The sequence below is a fragment of the Sesamum indicum genome, linkage group LG4 (genome assembly GCF_026168435.1).
Source record: "Sesamum indicum cultivar Baizhima isolate 11 linkage group LG4, ASM2616843v1, whole genome shotgun sequence".
Lineage (NCBI taxonomy): Eukaryota > Viridiplantae > Streptophyta > Magnoliopsida > Lamiales > Pedaliaceae > Sesamum > Sesamum indicum.
Window position 1 is genome coordinate 7,613,446 of NC_142660.1, and position 18,675 is coordinate 7,632,120.

The 18,675-nt window shown below is 37.7% G+C and overlaps 1 pseudogene; it reads right to left on the reverse strand.

Moving 5' to 3' along the window:
• Window positions 1-229: 229 nt before the first annotated feature.
• Window positions 230-5,629, reverse strand: LOC148788377 (uncharacterized; annotated as a pseudogene).
• Between the last annotated feature and the right edge of the window lie 13,046 nt (window positions 5,630-18,675).

Sequence of the window (18,675 nt, forward strand, 5' to 3'; positions counted from 1 at the left end):
CTTGTCCGAATTTTTATTTTGGTGCTTTTCTTCATTTTCCATTTTATTTGTCATAATGCTGTAAAATAATATTTAATTAGGAGTATTTGATCACGAAATAGGTCAAAATATTACATGCAATAAGCACAAAATGCGATCCTATCAAATATCCCCCCACTTAATTCCACATTGTCCTCAATGTGCATATCTAGGACGATAAAATAAGAGAAAGGGATAAAGAGAACGTCCCTTAGTGATTCCGGTGGAACTGCAGGAACTCGAGAATTGTGAGACCTTGAATGAGAGGAAGAGTTCCTTGTGGATGCTCATAACTTTTTACCTGCAATAATCGATTTTAGTGGTATAACAACATTCACAAGAAGAGGGAAATAAACAATTGAGAAAAATAAAAAGGACATGGGTTGCCTCCCAAGAAGCGCCTTTATTTAACGTCTTCTGCTAGACGGGATGGTGTTTTTAGGTGATGGTGGTTTCTATAAGTTGTATTTTGTCCTCTAAGGTTGATTGAAAACCTTTGTAGAACGGTTTAAGCCTATTGCCGTTCACATTGAACACTTTTTGAGTGGTTGGACTTTTGATTTCAACTGCACCATGTGGAAAAATATGAGTCACAACAAAAGGTCCAATCCAACGAAAACGCGACTTACCCAGAAAAAGTTTAAGTTTGGAATGAAAAAACAGCACTTTTTGTCAAACAACAAAGACTTTTCTTGAGATGGCTTGATCGTGGAAAACTTTAGTCTTGTCTTTATAGATCCTTGAGTTCTCATAAGCATCATTTCAAATTTCCTCAAGCTCTTGGAGTTGCAATTTGTTTGACACCCCGTTTCATCCATCGTCATGTTGAGTTGTTTAATTGCCCAAAAAGCCCTATGTTCAAGCTCAACAGGAAGATGGCAAGGTTTACCAAAAACTAGACGGTATGGAGACATACCTATTGGAGTCTTGTATGCAGTGCGGTAGGCCCATAATGCATCATCCAAGCAAATTCTCCAATCCTTGCGATTGGGATTAACCTTCTTTTCAAGTATAGACTTGATCTCACGATTGGAGACTTTGACTTGACCATTTGTTTGAGGGTGGTAGGCAGTGGAGACTCAATGAGTTACGTTGTACTTTTTGAACAAAGCACTTACCATTTTATTGCAAAAGTGAGTCCCTCGATCACTAATGATGGCTCTAGGCATTCCATACCGAGAAAAGATGTTAGTCTTCACAAAATCTATGTCAGTTTTAGCATCACCCGTACATGTGGCTTTTGCTTCAATCCACTTAGAAACATAATCTACCCCAAGAATGATGTAAGATTTACCAAAAGATGAGGGAAATGGTCCCATGAAATCAATTCCCCATACAAAAAAAATTTCACACACAAGTATGAAGGTTAGGGGCATTTGATCACGAGGACTGAGATTTCCCGTCATTTGGCAATTCTTACAAGATTTGCAAAATAGATAAGAATCTGTAAATAAATTTGGCCAAAATAAACCACATTCTAACACTTTCAGTGCTGTTCGTTTAGGCCCAAAATGCCCCCCACAAGCATGAGAGTGACAAAATTCAAGAATATATGTAACTTTGGATTCGGGTATGCATCTCCTTATGATTTGATCTGAGCAATACTTCCACAAATATGGATCATCCCAAACATAGTACTTTGCATCACTTCTAATTCTTTCTCTTTTTGCTCTAGACAAATCATTAGGCAAAGTATTAGTAGCGAGGAATTTTACTAGATCAGCGTACCATGGGATTGTTTCTTGTGTGGCGAGGAGTTGTTCATCCGGGAATTCATCTTTTAAAGGGGTTGAATATCCTTCAATTATTAATCGGCTAAGATGGTCGGCAACGAGATTTTTCGCCCCCTTTTTCTCCTTGATGGTTAAGTCAAACTCTTGTAGTAAGAGTATCCGTCATATGAGTCTTGGCTTTGCGTCCTTTTTTGACAAGAGATACTTAAGTGTTGCATGATCAGAATAAACAATCACTTTAGTACCAAGCAAATAAGAACGGAATTTTTCTAAAGCAAAAACAACAGCTAATAGTTCTTTTTCCGTGGTGGTGTAATTGCTTTGAGTGTTGTCTAACATCCTTGAAGCGTACTAGATGACATGAGGGTCCTTTCCAACTCATTGGCCTAGAACGGTGCCAATAGTATGATTGCTTGCATCACACATGACCTCAAACGGTAGTTTCCAATTTGGAGGTTGAATTATTGGTGCGGAGGTCAGAGAATCTTTCAACTTGTCAAATGCCAGTTTGTATGCTTCATCAAACACGAAGGTCTCATCCTTTTGCAACAACTTGCACAAGGGTTGAGTTATCTTGGAGAAATCCTTAAGAACCGTCTATAACATCCTACATGACCAAGAAAAGAGCGAATCTCCCGCACACTAGCGGGATAAGGTAGGAATTTTATGACATCAAGTTTAGCTGGATCGACTTCTATTCCCTTAGAAGATACCGTATGCCCCAAAATCATACCTTGATCAACCATAAAATGACACTTTTCATAATTAAGCACAAGGTTCTTCTCTATGCACCTTTCAAGAACTTTAGCCAATTTTCCCAAACAATCATTGAAAGAATTTCCATAAACAGTGAAATCATCCATGAACACCTCTATGAATTATTCCACATAGTCAGAAAAAATGCTTACCATACATCTTTGGGATGTGGCGGGTGCATTGTATAAACCGAAGGGCATTTGTCGGTAGGCAAATGTGCTAAAGGGGCACGTGAAGGTTGTTGTGTCTTGGTCGGCTGATGCCACAGGTATTTGATGAAAACCTGAGTAGCCATCAAGAAAACAATAATGAGAACGCTCAGCTAACCTTTCTAGCATTTGATCAATAAAAGGAAATGGAAAATGATCCTTTCTAGTGGATGCATTGAGTTTCTTATAATCTATACATACACGCCAACCATTTTGAACACGAGTGGGTACCAAATTTCCAAGAGAATTTTCAACCACAGTGATACCCTTTTTCTTAGGCACAACTTGAGTAGGACCCATTCACCGTCAGAAATTGGAAAGATTATACCTGCATCAAGAGGTTTTAAGATTTCTTTCTTCACCACTTCCATCATAGGCGGGTTCAATCGACGTTGTGCCTCTCGTGATGGTTTGGCTCCTTCTTCAAGTAGAATCCTATGCATACACGTAGAAGGGCTTAGCCCCTTGATGTCGGCTATGGTCCAACCAATGGCCTTTCGTAACTCTCGAAGCACGCGGATTAGCTTCTCCTCTCTAAAGCGAAAAGCTTGCTAGAGATGATCACCGGTAGCGTGTCGTTTTCTCCTAAGAAGGCATACTTGAGATGTTTGGGCAATTCCTTCAACTCCAAAGTAGGTGCCTGCAAGATAGAAGGGATAAGTTTAGTATGAGATTGTGCCAACTCAATGAAAGCAAGATTGAAGGGTAAAGGTGGAAGGGCTTCGAATTTGTCGACGCTTTCTCCTATCTTTGGATCGAGTGCTATAAAGTCCTCCAAAAGTTTCACTTGTGTGGTTGTGAGGCTCCTTTCTAGAACTAACTTGGTGTGGTCTTGATTATCATAATTTGCCAATTCCTGCACAACAGGGTCAAGTGCATCCAAAAAGAAAGCAGTAGGTACATCACTAGGATATCGCATGGATTCATATATATTAAATCTTATAATTTCACTATCAAATTCCATAGTGAGAGTACCATTGTGGTCATCAAGTTTTGTTCTAGCTATTTTAAGAAATGGTCTTCCTAACAAAATAGATGTAGAATTGGGGGAGTTATCTTCCCTCATATCTATCACAAAGAAATCAGCAGGAAAACCAATTCATTAACTTCTACTAAAACATCTTCAAGGACTCCTTTGGGGTAAACAATAGAACGATCAGCAGGTTGAATCACAACACTCGTTTCTTTTAATGGACCAACATTCAAAGATTTAAAGATAGTAAGAGGCATGACATTTATAGAAGCACCCAAATCACACATGGCTCTCTTAATACCTATTGAACCAATTTTACAAGGGATAGAAAATATACCGGGGTCTTTGTATTTTGGGGGTAGTTTTTGTTAGAGGATTGCAAACACATTCTCCCCCATACTTACCCTTTCATTGCCTTTCAACTTCCCTTTGTTCGTACACAGTTCTTTGAGAAATTTGGCATAGCGAGGTATTTGTTTGATTGCGTCAAGTAATCGAATGTTTACCTCCACTTTGCGAAAAGTTTCGAAGATTTCCCTCTTTTCTTCTTCTTTTTTACCCTTAGCGAACCTTTCCGGGAAGGGTGGTTTTGTCACCAATGCCGTAGGAATGTCATTGCTGACTTATTTGGGTTTCTCAGCTTGTTTGGTGGGAATTTCGAGCTCTTCCTCTGTTGTGCTTTGTTGTGCGTCTCCATGCTTAATGTTGATTTCAGACTGTAGCTCTTTTCCACTGCGTAAACAAATAGCACTAGCATTTTGCTTAGGATTAATAATAGTTTGGGAAGGAAACTTACCTTGAGACTCCAAACGGCTAACGGAAGAGGCCAGTTGGCTCATTTGGAATTCCAAATTTTGTATGCTCGAGCGGGTTTCTTGTTGGAATTGTTGGGTGCTCAAGGCGAGTGTCTTTACGATATCCTCCAGAAGCATACCATTATTGGGATTGGCTTGAAGTGGTGGTGGTGGTTGTTGGTGTGGAACCCTTTGAAAGTTTGAGGTTGATTGTCATACCTCAAATTTGGGTGATCTCTCCATCCGAGGTTATAGGTATTGGAAAATGGGTCATATCTCCTTTGTTGTTGCCCAGAAAATCTACCAACGGCGGCAACATGTTCGGTTGATTCTTCGTGAAGTGTAGGACAAGCGTCGGTGCAATGTCCCGAAGATGTACATATCCCACAAGCCTTGACTTGTTGAATGCTTCCCCCTATAAAGTTTTCAACAAGAGAGGTAAGTTCATCTAAACGTTCGTCAATAGAAGTACTTACCTCGTTTACCTTTCGTTGGGGTTGTCGTTTCTACTTTCGAATTGTTGATTATTAGCCACCATGGTTGTATTAGTTTCCGTGCTTCGGTAGGAGTTTTGTCATACAAAGCCCCTTCACTAGCTGCATCCACCAAGCTTCTATTTGCCTCGGATAACCCTTTATAAAAATATTGAATTGGAAGATGGTCGGGAATTTGGTGATGAGGGCAACTTTCCACCAATTGCTTGAATCTCCCCCAATATTTATAGAAACTTTCACTGGAGAATTGGCGTCTTCCACTTATTTCCTTCCGGATGTTTGTAGTCCTTGAAGCGGGGAAGTAGTTCTCAAGAAATAGTTTCATGAGCTCATTCCAACTAACAATGGATCCCGAAGGTAAGGAGTAGAGCCAATCTTTTGCTTTATTGCCCAATGAGAATGGAAAGGCTCTTAGCTTGACTTGTTCTTCGGTGACTCCTTGAGGTCTCATGCCGGAACACACCACATGGAATTCCTCAAGGTGCTTGTGAGGGTCTTCACCTGCAAGGCCACGAAAAATGGGAAGTAAGTGGATGAGACCGGATTTAAGCTCAAAATCAACATTTATATTAGGATATTCAATGCAGAGTGGTTGTTGATTTAAGTCGAGCGAAGTCATCTCTTTGATCGTTCGTTCAAGATTATGGGCCATGACTTCGTCTTTAGAGTTGTTAGACGTGCACACGTCTAACTCAGAATCTGCTGCTGGTAAGGAAGAAGGAGAAGACTCTTCCTTGTGTTTCTTGATTTCTTTTCAGAGTCTACGAACAGTCTTCTCAATCTCTGGGTCAAATTCAAGTTCACCTGTACGAGAAAAACGTGGCATAAAACCAAGTAACAAGAAAAAGAAATTAATTTCGATGACACCAATCCCCGGCAACGGCGCTAAAGTTTGATGGGTGTAGATTCCACCAAAAATAATTCCTACGAACTCTTTTGTAAAAGTATGAGTAGGGTCGAATCCACAGGGATTAGTTTTTAAATCAATTCCTTTAAAAACATAAAAATAAAAATAATTGGGGGGGTTTATGATTGTGAAGAAGAATAAAAATAAAAATTAAATTGAACTGAAGAACTAATAAAATAAGAAGAGATAAATATATGATAAAAGTATTTCAGTTAAAGACAGGATCATGCTTAATTCCACGATCGATCATAGATGCAAAGATAATAATTATTCATGATTGATAAATTGGTTATGGCCATTGGTAGGACCTAACGACCTCACCTTTTCTTACCTTGTGGATAGTCAAGGAACGTCCATTGACTAAATCCCTAATGAGTAAACAACCTTGGAAATGTCCTCAAGATTTAATTTACTGACAGCATTAAGAACTAGAAAGGCCCAATTCTAACCAATAAATTCCTACGAGGATTTATTTAAGTTAGATTGTGTATTCCCCACAACATAATCGAAAACTTCTACATAATCAATTATGCTATGTTACCACTAGTTATTGAACTAAACAAACAATTATGGATTTGCAAGTTCAATTGGCTAGGCAAATATTCTTGACAATAAATCAGATTATTTGTAATAAAAGCACAGAGAACAACACAAATACCAATATGAATAAAAGTAGAAAGTATAAATTAGATCTCACAACTCGTTGAATTTAATCATTCACCAAGTTTTCAACCGGAATGAGAGAACTAGCTAGACATGCTCATGGAAGAACGCATGAAAAGCAAAGTAAGAAAATATCATAAAAACGTAGAGAAATATAAGAGTTCAAAAGTTGTCTCTTAAAATGAATTACGTCACCTATTTATAATAGCTAGATACCTAATTTTACTAGGATTAAAAGTAGATTCCTAATTGAACTAAAAGACTTATGAAAATAAAATTATAATCCTAGTTAAACTCCTCATTTATCAAAAGGAAGTCCAAGCTGCTCTGAATTCTTGCCAAAAATTAAGTTTGAGTCTTGTCCGGATTTCCATTTTGGTGCTTTTCTTCATTATCCATTTTATTTGTCATAATGCTGCAAAATAATATTTAAATAAGAGCATTTGGTCACAAAATAGATCAAAATATGACATTAAATAAGCACAAAATGCAATCCTATCAATTTACCATAAACCAAACGATATGGAGACATACCTATGGAGGTCTTGCATGCCGTGTAACAATAAGCCCAAAGTGCGTTATCCAAGTGTGTACTCCAATCCTTTCGGTTGGGATTCACCGTTTTCTCGAGTATGGATTTGATCTCTTGATTAGAAACTTCCATTTGGGGATGGTAGGCAGTCGAGATTTGATGAGTGATATTGTATTTCTGGAATAGTGCTTTGACAACCTTGTTGCAAAAATGGGTCCCTCGGTCGCTTATAATTGCTCTTGGCATACCAAACCTAGAGAAAATATTAGCCTTGACAAATTCCACAACAGTTTTAGCATCATCAGGTTGAGTAGCCCTTGCCTCTACCAATTTGGACACATAATCCACTCCTAAAATGATGTAAGATTTGCCAAAAGATGATAGAAAGGGACACATAAAGCCGATTCCGCACACGTCAAATACTTCACACATAAGTATTGGGGTGAAGGTCATTTGATTGCAGGGTTTTCCCACTTTTTGACAACATTCACATGATTTACAGAATAAATATGCATTGTTGAACATATTTGGCCAAAACAAGCCACATTCTAGCACTTTTCGTGCCTTCCTCTAGGAGTATCCTATGCATGCAAGTTGAAGGGCTTAATCCCTTAACGGCGATGATCCACCCAATGACTTCTCGAAACTCACAAACCACTCGGATTAGTTTTTCTTCCTCATGGCTAGTGAGCTTGCTTGAAACGATTACCGATAATGTATTGTTTTCCCCTAAGAAAGCGTATTTAAGGTACTTTGCAACTCCTTCAACTCCAAGGCGGGTGCCAGCAATATAGAGGAAACAATTTTGGTATGAGAGTGCGGTAATTCAATGAAATCAAGATTGAGAGGCAAGGTTCGGAGAGCTTCGAGCTCAAAGACAGTTTCACCGATGCTCAGATCCATGACCATGTTTTTTTAAAATTTTTGCTTTTTCTAGCGTGAGGCTTTCTTCTAATGCATATTTCACATGATCCTCACCGTTAGTTGTTGTGAAATTCTGCACAAGCGGGTCAAAAATATCTACAAGAAGAGCAGTCGGTATATTAGTTGGGTACCTCATGGATTCATAAATGTTGAATATTATTATTTCACCGTCAAATTCCATGGTGAGAGTTCCACTGTGTACATCAATTTTTGTTCTAGTTGTCTTGAGAAATGGTCTCCCTAGCAAGTTGATGTGGAACTGGGGGAGTTGTCCTCCCTTGTATCTAAAACGTAAAAGTTGGTAGGAAAAACCAACTCATTTATTTGTACTAGAACTTCTTCCAAAACTCCTTAGGGGTAGACTATTGAGTGATCCACAAGTTGAATGACGATCCCTATTTCCTTTAATTGACCAACATTTAAAGACTCGAAAATGGTGAGGGGCATAACATTAATTGAACCTCCAAGATCACACATGGCCCTCTTTATGTCAATCAAACCAATTTTACGCGGTATAGAAAATGCACTTGGGTCCTTGCACTTTGGAGGTAATTTTCGTTAGAGGATGGCAGACACATTCTCCCTCATACTTACCCTTTGGTTTCCTTTGAGTTTTCCCTTACTAGTGCACAGCTCTTTGAGAAATTTCGAGTAGTGGGGTATCTGCTTGATAGCATCAAGTAAGGGGATGTTTACCTTCTTTTTGCGAAAAGTCTCAAAAATCTCCTTTTTTTCTTCCTCCTTCTTGGCTTCTTGGCTTTTAGTGAATCTTTCCCGGAAGGGTTGTCTAGTTATCAAAGCTTTTGGATGGTCCTCTTCCGGTTCGATTTGCTTTTATGGGACTTCAATTTCTCTTTGTGGCTTTCTCTTCAAAGCGTGCCCACGTTTAGTGTTATTTTCGTCCACATTTTCCGCCAATTGCTTTCCACTATGAAGCACAATAGCACTAGCATTTTATCTAGGATTAATGACAAACTGGAAGGTAGTTTACCTTGGGACTCCAATCGACCAAGGGATGACGCCAGTTGACTAATTTGAGACTCTAGATTCTGAATTCTCATCTGAGTCTATTCTTGGATTTTGACCAAACGGATGACGCTAGTTGACTAATTTGAGACTCTAGATTCTGAATTCTCATCTGAGTCTATTCTTCGATTTTTTGGGTCTGCTATTGGATTTGTTGGGTTTGTTGTTGGAACTGTTACTGCAGTTGTTGTTGGTTTCTTACGAGTGTTTTCATCTTATCCTCGAGTGATGGACTTGGTGTGGGATTAGGCAGAGGAGGTGGTATGGATGGCATGTATTTGGGTATTTGAAAGTTTTGGGGTTGCGTACCATAACTCAGATTTGGATGATCCCTCCATCTGGGTTTACAGGTGTTGGAGAAAGGGTCATATTTTCTCTGTTATTTTCCAGTGAATCCTCCTATGGCATCAGTATGTTCGGTGGGTGATTCTTGAAGAGTTGGGCACATGTTGGTGGCATGCCCCTTCAAAGCGCAAATGCCGCATGCCTTGACTTGTTGATGTTTTTCTACAGTAATTTTTTCAGCAAGAGATGTGAGTCTATTCAAACAATCCTCAAGAGTACTTACCTCGTTACTCCTTCTTGGTGGATCATTGTATCTGACCCCAAACTATTGCGTGTTGGACGTCACAATTGAAATCAGATTACATGCTCTGATTGGGGTTTTATTAAATAGTGCACCTCCGCTAGTTGTGTCTATCAACTTCCTATCCATACTTGATTGACCTTTACATAAATACTAGATCAACAGGTGGTCCGATATCTGATGGTGAAGGCAGCTTTCCACGAATTGAATGAATCTTCCCCAAATATTTAAAAAGGCTATCTCCTGCAAATTGGCGAATCCGCTGATCTCCTTCCAGATTGTTGTGGCTCGTGAAGCAGGGAAATATTTCTCAAGAAACTTTCTCTTGAGATCATTCCAAATTGTGATGGATCCCAAAGCTAGGAAATATAGCTAGTCCTTAGCTTGATCAGCGAGAGAGAAAGGAAAGGCCCTCAGTTTAACTTGTTCTTCGATGATTCCTTGTGGTCACATGCCAGAGCACACCACATGAAATTTCTTCAGTTGTTTATGTGGATCTTGGCCTGCAAAACCACGAAAAGTAGGAAGTAAATGAATCAATCCAGATTTTAGTTCAAAGTTTACCTCCAAATTCGGGTACTCAATGCATAGTGGTTGCTGATTTAGGTCAGGAGACGTCATATCCTTGATTGTTCTTTTGGGAACTAAAGCCATGATTTCTTCTCCGGATTTGCTAGAGGATTCCGCTAATTCCAATGTTATGTCTCTTCCATCTTCGTAGGGAGCAGATGTTCCTTCAGATTATTGCTTAGTCTCCCAACGAAGTCTTCATGTGGTCTTCTCAATCTCGGGTCGTATTCTAGTTTACCTGTACGAGAAGACTTTGGCAGTAATAATGATAAAAATCAAGTAACAAGAAATGAAGAAATCAAGTAACACTTTATAAGGGGGAGTAGGGTCGCTTCTACAGGGATTGGTGTTAAGTTGTTTCAAAAATAAAAGAAAATAGTTGGGGGGTTTTGACTGTAGGAATAAAAAGAACTAAATTAAACTGAAAGCTATTACAATCAGAGGACGAAGATATGAGAGAGAATTTTTTCAGTTAAGATCAGGTTCATGCTTGATTCCGTAGGTTGATCATTGATGCAAATATAACACTTTTTCAAACAAATAAATCAGTTTTTTGGTCATTGGTATGACCTAACGACCTCACCTTACCTTACCTTTTTGTCAGTTAATGTATGATTATTGGCTAGATCCCTAATCAATGGACAATCCTAGGAACGTCCACAAGATTTAATCCATTAACAACACTAAGAATTAGAAATGTTGTTTCTGATTAACAAATTGCTAGGAGGATAATTCGTTTAAATTAGATCATGTATTCCCATAACATAACTAACTACTTTGACATAGTTAATAATGCTACGTTGCTACTGAGTATTGAACTAAACAAACAATTACACGAATTTGTAAAGTTCAATTAGCTAAGCAAACCTTCTTGATAATGAACAATTGGTCACACTATTCATAAATCAGATGTTTGTAATAAGAGCACAGAGAACAACATGAATACTTATTTAACAAGCGTAGTAAGCACGGATTAGATCTCACAACAATTTAGGAATCGAGCAATCATCTTAACCTTAACCAGAAAATGATGAATTTAGCCGGACATGTTAATGAAAGAACACACCAGGAAGAGGAATTCCATTAACTTTGGCAATGAATTAAAACTAAAGAGAGAGAATCTAAACATGAAGTTGTCAATAGAATTCAAAAGTTGTACACAAATTGAGAGGCCTCCCAAGTGCAATCAGGGTCGAACCAAAAAAGCCCCTAGCCTAAAATTGTAGTTAGGGTCAAACCAAAAAAGCAACATCCAAGCAAAGTAGAAAATTAAATCGTCTCATCCCCATTTCAAATTGGGGGAAAAACAAGCAAAGTAAAGAAAGTAAAGATTGTTCCATCCAACAGGCTTAAAAGTCAATTGCACTACATCATCGGGTTTTTCCACACAAGCGGGGTCTTCTGTCTCTTTCTCGAGGGGAGCATCAACAGTAGGCATTGGGTTGTAGGAGGAGCTGCAGCAGTAGCCAAAGGAGGTCCTTCTTCCTTCTCATCTGGGGCGCCTTCTCCCTAGAGATGCCCCGCTATGGCATCAATTGTTGCTTCGTATTGGGGACTCCTTATTCTGCCTCTTCCTCCTCTAATAAATCCAACCCTTCTTCTACAAAAATTTTGCAAGGATCAGCACAAAAGCTAGGAAGAAGTACAAATAGAGGGTTAAGAAATAAACCAACCTGAATCTGGGGGGAGGCCTCCCACTCCTGGGATGGAGGGTTCAAAGGGATCTGGAGCATTTGTATAGAGCTGTGGCAAGATCAAGGAAGGAAGGCTCTTCTCCCATAAGGGGGGTAACCTTGAGCCTAAAACTGTTCTTTGCAGGTTGAGAAGCCATGCTCGGAGTAGGATCCCGCTATCTTAGCCACCTCTTACAGATATTCTACAGACCTCTTGTACTCCTTCGGGTGGCTTTCTCAGTAAGCCTCCAAGTAATTCTTGCTTTCCTCAAAATGGGAAAAATCCATCACTGCTTTCTCCACCGTCTTTTTCAGTGCGCTCTCATGGCTGGCTGCTTCCTTCTGCAGTTTCCTCACCTCCCTCTCCAATTACTGGCAGCGACTCGTCATCTCCTTCCTAGTCTCCCTCAGGATGAACTCGCTGGGAGCGTCATATGGAAGCCTTGGAGGCTTGGTCGGTATGACTCGAATCCCTGACTCCCGATAGTAAGGGAGTAGTCCTCGGACTTGAGGAATCACGGTAGTCACGTACATGCGATGATTGTATCTTAGATTTGTGCGAGAGGTGATCGAGTTCCAGACATAATCATCATAAGCCTTGTCCAATGCAGTCAAAGCATGTAGTGAGGATGATGAGTTTAAGAAGAGGATCCGTTCCCTATCAAAACGTCACAGAGGTATCTCTTATGCAGTTGAAGGTGCATTTCTGGTCTATAAACCTGTGCCACAGTCATTGGTTGAAATGAAAAAAGAGGTTCCTATTTCGAGAAATTTGGCGTAATGCGATCTCAAGTATTAAGTATAGATGCCTAACCAGGATGGTGTTAGAATATGTGACCTGAAAGCCAATTGGATTGGCATGCATGTAATCTATTCTAACAATAACTCGATCATATATAAGATTATTCAGTGAATAAAATGAGTATTCACTATTGGCATTTATTTGTTGTGCTCATTAAATTTATGTTTGCATTTATGTCAAACATCACAACAAAGCCCATAGACCACCTTGAACAACCGTGCAACAGTTAAACTGTGCAGTGGATGACGGTCATAAAACCAACTGTTTAAGGTTAGTTTTGAAATATTTCAAGTCGAGGACTATGAGAATGGGCATCAAAGTGTCCTACGCAGACTTGTAGTAAGAGTCACATTCATTTTATGAGTGTCGTATTTTGTCGGCGACAAACATAGGACGTCTATAAAATCTTAATAGGTCGATTGACTAGGTGTCAAATCGACTGAACTGACTCATGGAGATCGTCATATGGAAGCCTTGGAGACTTGGTCGGTACGACTTGAGTCTCCGGCTCTGATAGTACGGGAGTAGTCGTTAGACTTTTGAGGAATCATAACAGTCGCGTATCCGATGACTGTATCTTATATTTGTGTGAGAGGTGATCGTGTCCCAAACATGGTCATCATAAGCATTGTCTAGTGAAGTCAAAGCATGTAGCGAGGACGGTGAGTTACAAGAAAAGGATCCGTCCCCTATCAAAACGTAGCCGATGAACTTGAACAAACTAGACCTTGAATCTAGTTTGTCACCTACTAGTCTCTTAATGTATGTAGGACTGTGCTACGGTCTCAAGTACTTGTAGGAAGCAGGCTTGTCATGCCATATTTGATATGGCGTCTGGGCCACTGTTTGTTTAGTGACATAGCCGCCATCTCAAGTTCATAACCCCATAAGGACAAAAGCAGTTCGATAAAACTCATCAAAGATCGGACCATGTCCAGTAGAGTCCGATTTATCCTATCAGCCATGCCATTCAATTGAGTTGTCAACTGAGAGACTATACCGTTTTCCTTTAGATAATCTTAAAACTCACCACTTTGATACTATCCACTTTGGTCTGACTGAAGGATTTTAATTTTGCAATTAATTTTGTTCTCAATTTCAAGTCTGAATTCTTTGAGCCTCACAAAGGCCTCAGACTTGTACCTCATCAGGTGAACATTACCATACCATGATTGATCATCGATAAATGTTATGAAGTAGGAAATCCTTCTCTAGCTTGAGTATTCAGTGTCCCGTGGACCTCAATATCGATCAAATTCAATAGACCATTGGCAAGCTTACTTTATCTAACAAAGGGCTACCTAGTCATTCTTCCTTTAAGACAAGACTCACAGGCTGGTAGATTGTCCAAATTCTCTATTTCTAGACTCTTTGAGTCTACCAACCTCTTTAACCTATATTCGGAGATGTGACCTAGCCTTGTGCACTTTCAAGATTGTCTAAGTTACGTCTATTTAAGAAGTCATGACCCAATCAAACCTTTGTAGAATATAAAAATAATTATTTAATTTACCTAGTAAATGAGAAAATCCATCTTTTATCAAATAAAAATAATTTTTATTAATCAAAAACTCAAAACCAGCATCATCTAACAATGGAATAAAAATGATGTTTTTTATCATGCTAGGTACAAAATAACATTCCTTTAATTGTAGCCTAACACGACTACTAATAACTAACTTGACGGTTCGTACAATTTGAGCTATGACAGCCTAGCCTTGCCATCGGCAAGATTAAGGACCACCTTGTCTATACTTAGCTTTCTGCTTCTTTCTACCACCTTCAAATCATTGCAATATGTGAGCACCACAACTAGTATTCAATACCAATGAAGCAGAATTAGCAACCATGTTAACCTCAACAATTAATATACCATGCTTGGGAGGGAGTTTGGCACAATCACTCTTCCAATGGAAGGACAATGAATTAATATGAAATTATTTCAGAACATGTAAATAATAGGATTATTTACACATGGGATGATCCATTGGATGGATAGCCCAGGATTAAATTAATTAGATTAATTTAAATGGGCGTGCTTTAATTAATAAATTGAATTTATTAATTAGCAAGAATTGGGCTCATGCCTTTAAGTGAATTAAATCACATTTGGCTTAATTTAAATTGGATTTAATTAAATTCATTGGGCCTTGAATTTATTTTAATTAAAAAAACTCGGTCCAGTAAATTAAGACCTACTAGCAAAGAGAGTTGACTTCTATTGTTGGAATGAGGGTTAGTGAAAGTGCAAACTTAACTATATTCGGAGCCCTACACTATACTGCATGATTGGATCATACCATAAATAAAGGGAGTCGCCTTGTAGGTATGTGTGATCTTCATGATTCATAAAACAACACAGTAAAAAGTGTAGAGAACACATACCCCATCCCTCCTCCAAGCAAGGTAACTCTCACCCGCTCTCTCTTTCTCTCCCTCACATGCCTCTAATTATTTATCTTTCGTTGATTTAGGATCAATTGTAGAGTTGTATAGAATTCTTGACGAAGAGAATACACTAATTGATAGTGTAGTTCTCTTTCATCATCTTCTAATCGATTTTGATTTCTTCTAGCAAAGAGATCAAAATTATCTTGCCATAGTATGGTGTGGATCATCTCTAGAGGGCTTCAACATTGGAGCCTAGGGTGAACAAGGGGCCGAACATGGATCACCGCTTGAAACTTTAGTGAGGTAAACTTTCAATTAAATACAGTATCTCATTTCTTGTTTAATGTATAACCTAGTTCGATTTGTTATTTTATTTTACTTTAATCCACATACTACATCGAACGTCCCGGAAGACCAAAGGTACGCCCTTGGTTGGCCGTAGAATTAATTTTAAATTATATGTGTTTTTAGTGCTTTACTTTCTTGCGCTTCCACTAGCGCATTCCCGAACCGGTCCACTCCCTTCAAGTGGTATCATAACCCCGTTTCAATGTATGGCTATACATTTTGTATGTTCTTTATTTGATGAGTATGAAAAACATGTTTAGCGATTTTTAAAGCATGATTGGTTGCTTTATTTGGTGATTATATATTAGAAGTAATTTGTGTAATTTTGCAATTATTTTGGATATTTGATGTATTTAAGAAATTCAGATTTTCTGTAACTAGATGGGATTTGTTTCAGTTTAAAATGCAGAATAAAAAATTTTGAAAATGATATTGTAGCAACGCACTAATGGCAAGCACAAACCATTGAGCGCCGCCGAGTGCGAGCAGGCAGGTGATCACGAGTGGGCCTGCATGTAGGTAGGGGCGTATGCGCATAGAGCGGAGGAGTCTGTGCACGTGCTTGGCCATCTGTGCATTGGCGGCTGGACACCAAACGACTCGGCCATATTTTTCGCCATTTTTCCAAAAATTTAGAATTTTTGGATTTCTACATATTTTTTAAAATATTTGATTTTGCTATTTTAATATATGGATTAAATTAGATTTTTTATAAGATTAAATTGCTAAATTAATTTTGTATATTTTGTGCATTATATAGATGCACATGTTTTAATTGTCCATTTAATTAAAATTTTAAACTTGTGTTTTTCTACATAGAATTTTAATTTTATGATATTAGATACCATTGGTTATACATGCATGGTATGTATAATATGTGATTAGAATGATTATTTAGTATAATTTTGCTTAAATGTTAATTAGATTAACTATAGATGATCACCAAGCCCATGACCGCATGTATGGAATTTTATTTTTTGTTGGGTGGGGCTTGCGTGCCTCTTGGGGTTTAACTTCTCATCTCTCGTTTTATGCCTTGAAATAAGACGGTTTGCTCTTCCTCCCTATCTCTGTATTTCCCCCGACTTTTAATTGGAATTTCTTTTCGAATGTAATAAGAGTAGATCGAATTATTGGTTAGGTTTTATTTTATTTAATTAAAACAAGCCCATTAGGTTTCGGCCTATACTCAATCAATGTTAGACCCGTATTGGACTTGGATCAAAATGGTTTTAATGTGTCAAAACATTCCATCTACAATAATGTGGTGAGGACGCTACTGCTACCCAATGTGGTCTAACGAGTCGTTGCAAATTTGTGTGTGACTCTTTATGTGACGCTCCAAAGATTATAATATCTATTTGGGGGATTAATTGGTAAATTTTTATGAAACTTAGTTAATTAGTACATAAATTATGGGCCATAATTGGAGTATAACAAAACCTGAACGGATTAAATTGGAGCTAGTGATAATATTTTAGAGCAACTTATATTAACTAAGGAAATTTAGGAGGGACGTAATGGGTATTTTAAGAAAAGTCTAATTAAATTAATAAAATAATAATATTATATATATTAGTAAATAAAAAAAAACATAAAGAAAGAAAGAGAAAAGAAAAGAAAGAGAAAGGGAAATGATTGGTGGGGTGGGCCATCACCACCGCCCAACCTCCATATATATATATATATATATATATTGAATGAAAAGTTAACTTTCAATTGCAATTCTACTGTTCGAGTTTTAGCAGTCTGCGGTGAAGTAAGATTTCAATTTTAATTTTTATTAATTTATATAATTATATTATTTAATTAGTCTGTTTATTAAATGTTGTTTATACTAAGCAATGTACTATTTAATAGTTTAGCTATTTAAAATAGTATCGAATTAAATATCAAATTGGATATAAAAATGATATCGTTGGCTACTTAAATTATTAAATTCATTAGATTTAAATATTATTATAGCTAATTTATACAATTCCATCGGAATTGTTAACCAAATACGTAATTATATGTATTATTATTCAATTAAAGAGTATAATAGCGAGAAATTGATAGAAAGTTCATAGAAATATTCTGAAAATTATATTTAATAAATGGTATGTTAATAAAGAGGAAAAGAAAAGATTTGTACTTCGAAAGAAATGGAATATTGAAGAATTATTAGAAATTGTACGAATAATATTTAATATTATATTTAAAAGAAATTACGATATTCTCGATATATTAATTGTGTGTGGTATAACTCATTATAGGATACGGGGGTAAAGTGAAAAGACCGAACCACTACCTATTGGATAGATAAAAGCGTTGTAAGGTCGAGGTAAGTAAATAATTAGTATTATCTATATATGTCATCTTTATTTGTGGTATTACTATTATATAACTTTGTGGTTCATGCTGATATGGATTTATTTGAAAGTATATGAGTGATGGATGATTTGATTTGATTGACGATAATGTGTACGTATAATGAGAAAGTACGTTGAAGTATTATGTTTGTTGTTTGATGTGTTGTGAGTGTCTGAGAATGAGAATGTATTGATATATGGTTTTACGTTACTAGTTGCTTACAAGAATGGTGATATGTGGAAATGAGGGAGTGGTGGAAATTGAATATAATTGTGGTGTGAATACCCCTTGATGTGTTGAAAAGCCTATGGCGATATGAAAAGTGCTATGTGCGAAAAGAAAGTGCTATGTGCGAAAAGAAAATGCTATGTGCGAAATGAAACAGCTATGTGCGAAAAGAAAATGCTATGTGCGAAATGAGATTGATGAGCCGGCTGTCAAGGGGATTCACTTAAATTTAATAATGGTGAGATTGAGTTGGCGGGAAAAACACAATATCACCTGCTGGTAAGCAAACCAGGAAAAATGGAGTTTGATTGATTGTCTTGTTATGAGATAGTCATATGGTGTAATAAAGCTGATTATGTTGGAATTAAATTGACTGTATTCCATGCGTGTTGCATGTTCCTCTTGTTTGGGCTGTGCTTGATATGCATATATAGATAGGGCTGGTTATTTACTTATTGAGTGGCAGGCTCATTTCCCTGCTGACATTTTCTTTCAGGAATAGACTTTGAGGTGTCTGACTGTTGAAGAATAGGTCCACGCGCTATACTCAGGCAGGTCGGGCCAGTATGCAGTTTTCTCCTCTTTGTCAGTAGAGTAAAAATCTTATTTTGTTGTATAAAGAGAATGTAGGCGTGGAGATTAACTGTGGTGGATTACTTGTGGTGTTTGATTTGTATATATATGATGTTGTAGGTT